Source organism: Schistocerca americana, chromosome 5 (assembly GCF_021461395.2).
Source record: "Schistocerca americana isolate TAMUIC-IGC-003095 chromosome 5, iqSchAmer2.1, whole genome shotgun sequence".
In the NCBI taxonomy this organism is placed as follows: domain Eukaryota; kingdom Metazoa; phylum Arthropoda; class Insecta; order Orthoptera; family Acrididae; genus Schistocerca; species Schistocerca americana.
The window spans coordinates 380,613,601-380,619,600 of NC_060123.1; positions in this window are offsets into that span (position 1 = coordinate 380,613,601).

Sequence of the window (6,000 nt, forward strand, 5' to 3'; positions counted from 1 at the left end):
CAAATAATTCTGGTTGAGACATTTTTTTTTTCAGTAGTCCAGGTGGCTGTCTTTGGTGATACAACTCATATATTTCTTTTATTTATTTGTTTATTTTTTTACCAACACTGTTTCGTTGTAATATATCCATCATGGACAGCCGCAAGTTAGAAATCTTCTTCCAGAAGTGCTAATCCCGCAAGTTTCGCAGGAGAATTTCTGTGGAGTTTGGGAGGAAGGAGACGAGATGGAAATACAATGCTGAGGAAGACTTGTAAGTCGTGCTTAGGTAGGTCAGTCTGTAGAGCACTTTGCCGGGAAAGGCAAAGGTCTCAAGTTCGAGTCTCGGTCTAGCAGAACGTTTTAATTTGCCAGGAAGTTTCTTTGTCTGTTCTTATTCACAAAATTGTGCCAGTGTGCTATGGGAAACAAATGACTGAAATGACTGCCGTGTATATTTTATTCGGATACATATAAATTAAATGATGATGCATTGTTTGATATGTTCCTTCTGCTGGTTTTTGGCGAATATCTTGTTGTCCGAAGACAGGTTTGATGCAGCCCTGTACACTGCAAGCATGTTTATCTTTACATAACTACTGCAGCCCAGATCTATCTGAACTTGTCTACTGCTGTCAAGCTTTGCACTCTCTATACGTTATTCACCTCCTACACTTCCTTCCGTCCCCAAACCGACGATACCTTGAAGCCTTAGCATGTGGACTGTCAACCTGCCCCAACTTTATATCATGTTTTTCCACAGATATATATGCTCTCAAAATCGGTTGAGTGTCTCATTAGTTATTCGCTCTACTCATCTCAGTTTCAATGGTTTCCTGTAGCACCACATTTCTAAAGCTCCTTTTTTTTCTTGTATGAACTGTTTATCGTCAACGTGTCACTTCTATCCTACATTCTACCCAAATACCTCCGCAAAAGACTTCCTAACACTTGAATTTCTGTTCACCGTTAACTGATCTCACTTTTTGAAAAATTGTTTTAATGCTGTTTCTCGTGTACATTTTTATATCCACACTCATCCTGTCATCGTGTTACATTCTGTCCCAATAGCTAAACTCATTTACTATATTCTGTCTTATTTCCTAATTTAATTCGCTGAGAGGGACCTGATTTATTTCAATTCCATTCCAATTCCTGACATTATAACTTACATACGTTAGTGACTTACGAGACTGTGCACAGCACGTGAACATGAAGGATTACCTTGCAGCTATTAAGGGTATGGTACACATTAATTATTTTTCATACATGTGTTTCAGGTTAGTTACGAAGGTCAAAATTAGCACGTATTTGTTTTTATTTTTTACGGAATTGAGGACCTTCAGAATATGGGGAAAACTAGTACTCATTGTAAAGAAAAATTCGATAGTAGGCAATAGTAGAAAAGTGAGAACAATAACTCAGTAGTTGCGGGATTCTCTCCACATAACATCACGTCAAGTTTTTCAAAAATGGTTCAAATGGTTCTGAGCACTATGGGACTTAACATCTGAGGTCATCAGTCCCCTAGAACGTAGAACTACTTAAACCTAACTAACCTAAGGACATCACACACATCCATGCCCGAGGCAGGATTCGAACCTACGACCGTAGCGGTCGCGCGGTTCCAGACTGTAGCGCCTTTAACCACGTGGCCACACCGGCCGGCGTAAGTTCACTGTTGCTTAAAGGATCTGGAGGTAGTGAATGATCGTGTACACCTAGCGTCTCTGATCACTGATACAGGTAAGATGATAAAATCAAAGGATCGTCCTTCGCCGTGCCGCAATGGTTAAACTAAGATCTGACAGAACTGAGCAATATCCAAAACAACTAAGATGCGTGTGCCGCAATCATTGGTTATCGATGTGCTCTTGTACAGCTGCGAAACTTGGACCGTAAAAGCTAGTGACAAGAGCCAATTGATGCCATCCAGATTTGATGTTGGCAGATGATGTTATGCATACCATTGAAGAAGAACTTGGAGAAGAGAAGGGGATAATTAAAAATAAAGATAGGAAAAAAAGCGAGCGAGAACGAGAAAACTCGTGCTCTGAAGATTCTGAACGAACTTAGCCATGTTTATACATAGTTAATCTACCAGTTTTGATAAGTGAGTTTGGGACTATCAAAATATGTGACGTAAATGGCCGACAATTTGATTGCAGTGACCTAGGAGCTTTAACTTTTTAGTCCACCAAATGACCGTAGACAGCGTATGACATAATTTTCAGGCCGGCCGAAGTGGTCGTGCGGTTAAAGGCGCTGCAGTCTGGAGCCGCAAGACCGCTACGGTCGCAGGTTCGAATCCTGCCTCGGGCATGGATGTTTGTGATGTCCTTAGGTTAGTTAGGTTTAACTAGTTCTAAGTTCTAGGGGACTAATGACCTCAGCAGTTGAGTCCCATAGTGCTCAGAGCCATTTGAACCATAATTTTCACCTTAATGCCTCTACCCTCAAAAAAGGGTCTTGACAGACGGCCGTAGCTTCCGCTTGGATTGACTTAGAAGCTCAAATTCTGTATACCGCCAACCTATCGTAGGCCTCAGTGTTTAACACAAATTTCAATTTCGTACCCGTACCCATTCATGAGAATACGGGTTCTTAACTGACAGAAAGTCATAGAGATCGATAACAAATAAAAAAAAGTAATAATTATATATGACGTAAATATACGTTAACAATATTCGGATTGCTTCCTTTATAAATACTGTCACACCTTACTTCTTGCCAATTACATGATTCTAAGTGAACTATAAGTACTCTATAGATTTTGATGAATGATTTTCGAGTACGAATATAAGTGAAATTAATGGCAATTTCTTTTGACTGCACTTACTTAGATGGTTAAGTGTGGGTAGGACGTCAAAAGGGCCGATTTGGAAAGGAGAAGCACCATAGAAAATTTAAATTTTTACTGTCTATACTTTTAGAAATAAATTCTTAAAATTTTGTCAGCCTGACCAGGAAGGGTTCAGGATTCACACTCATAGCAGTGGAAGTTCAAAAACATAACAAAATTTTTTTTTTTACCTTTGAGATTTCATCATTTCTTCACTTCCTATTGGCTGGATTTGTTGCTATAGGTACACATTTCTTCATAAGTAAGAGTACCTACTGGATGAATTTCGCACAGCACACAAAACATACTTAGAGGTGTATGAAACTCTAGAATTTATTTAATTTACGAAACAATGAATGAGTTGTTACATTTTAAATTTCATTTTTAGAAAAAGCTAAAATGTTATAGTTAATTATCTCAATTTTTATCACAGTTCTTATTAGATTCAGATAATTCTAGGGTTTCATACACCTGTAAGTATGGTTTCTATTCTCTGAAGTTTGTTCTGTTATGTTTTTAAACTTCCACCGCTAAGAGTCTGAATAGTGAATCGTTCTTGGTTATGCAGAGAAAGTTGAAAATTTTCATCTTACAATTGTAATCAATACTTTCATAAAAATGGCAAAAGTAATGTTAATCAGAACACTGTGAGGAGTTGTGGTCTAAATAAGAATAGCTTTATTCATTCTTAACATCAAAAGAAAAAAAAAACGCTAAAGAAGCGGCACACAAACATTTCTTATTTATTGGACAAACGATTTCAATGATATGTGGTTTATGGGGGACAAAGTGATCAGCTGGGAATCAACACACGACACTAACCGGAACTGATCACTTTACCTGACTTCATAAATGTGAATCCGTGGTAGGGCCCAAAACTACGCTATTATCAATCCTCTATATTCTATTATTCCATAAACAAAATATATCGTTCCAAAAAACAGGGTGCTGAGAAGCATATAGCAGAGCCCAACGCGGCGACAGCGAATGCTTTACCCTCCTGCTGGTCAGGGCGGCACACCACGATGAGTTCGGCGACTGGAGTCATGGACGGTAGCAATATGTTATTAATCGCGAGCTCCCGAAAAACGTCTAATTCGGAATGCAGGTACTTCCCTATGAGCCTCTGAAACCCTAGTGGATTAAAGTTCAGGTGGACCCGTTTCCTGGTTTGCCAAACCAATTCGACTCTATACCATGATTATGCGTGATGGAATGTGTCATACGTTTAGACGGCCGACTCAAAACAAATACGTACACCCACGCGTCACTCACCGTGTGCATGATGCTAGAAGCAGTATCTCTGACGGTTCAGATGGTGACTGGGACAGGCTCTAAGTGGCACACTAGCAAAGGACACAAGTCTCACTATTTACGTAAAGATCTGCAGTTCTTTATTAGTGAAGCGCCATTACAAGAGTGTATTCTTCCCTTTCTCTCAGCTTTACTCACCAGCTTGGTAGCATAGCACATTCACATAGTTGTACTACAACCACTCTAGCCCAAGCCAATCATTAGCTGGAGCATGGCATTCGAATCTAGGGGACAGCCCCTTGCTCTGCATACCCAGATTTGACCAACCAGCGACTTTAAAAATTAATTGGGAGAAAAGAAAAAACGATTCAGCTTTGCAGCATCCTTACCATGCGTTTACACTCTGTATTTGCTAAAAGCATGACCTGGATGGAACCACAGCCCTCCACAGAAAGATCTTTATCTCTCCTGTTGCGTCCATTTTGAACGTTTCGAAGAATGGCCATAAACTCGCTAAAAGTCTGGTGCCTTCACAAATATGTTTAGTAGCAGAGTCTGGACGTCTGGGCGCCACTGACCTGTCCCATGGAAATTCGCAGAAACAGAGTCGTATCATCGGCTTCCTCCCTAACAAGGGCCCAGCCTCTGCTTTACTGCCGGCCTACAATGCGCTGGCCATTGCAGCAGCGACTCATAGGCGCTAGTCAGCCTACGTGGAGGGGGCCGCCGACCTACTGGCGCCATCCAATCTGTCTGCACAATGAGACCGCGGAATTGGGCAGTCTGCAACTTTTTCACCCAGTTTCTGCAGAGAAAACACTCCCCTTGGCCCTCAGCCATTGTTCACATTTACTGCAGCCGTTTAAATCGGCACCTCCTTCCTTTTAACGTAGATAAAGCTTACCGATACTCCTTCACTAGAGCACACAAGCAAGAGCATTAACTACTGCCAACCATTTCAGCATATGTATGAAGTCAGATCGTATCCAGTATAGCAACCAAGTAATAAAGATCATCTTCCCTAAGAACATTAAGAAGCATAATACCATATCAGAAGTGAGAGTGCCCTGCAACCTCTCACAACCTCCATGATCCTCTCAAGTTTATTCTTGTAGAGTGTCACACTTTAAATTGGTTAGTGTGACACAGAACAGAATAAATTGTTCACTGTAGTTGGCTCAATATCAAAGAAATAAGTGTTAGTGAGTATTTGTTCGCCACAATCCCCAGCACAATTTTATACCCGGTCTTTACCACATTCAACCAGGGGTCACACATACACTCTCTGCTGCAAGCCTACAAAATTAAACTGAGAAATAACGATGCGATGGGGATACCATTGGGAGATATTCTTGTAGACCTAGACTTTAATAACAATTACTAAATTGTTACAGGATCATGCTGACATGTATCTACCCATTCATCCTGAAATTGGGGTCAGGGAATGTTAATTCCATAACTACAGTATAATAATGTTGTCTTGAGGATTCTCTGCCCTATGGAAACAACCCTGCTTATTTAAACACATGGCTGCATTCATTCTTTGGCAGAAGAATGATCACAAACGGTCTCACATTCATCCAGTATAAAAAAATCCTAGGTTTTATTTTGCATGGGTCATCTGTTCAGCTTATTTTTTTAATATGTGTCAGTCTGTTCCTTTAGTACAAAGATGTAAGTGTCAACACAACATAACAACATATAAGTGAAGTAAAACATGTGAAACTTTATAGAGAACGAAAAGTAATACATGAGTTTATTAAGAAAAAATAAAACTGGACAAGAAAACACAGAAAATACATGCGGTCTTGTAAAAGTGAAAACAGCAAACCACATATAAATCAAATTAATTGAAAACAACAAATACCTTCTACAGCTTCCTTCGCATAGCTCTTTAGGGAGTCTGATTTTTAAATTTAAAGTTG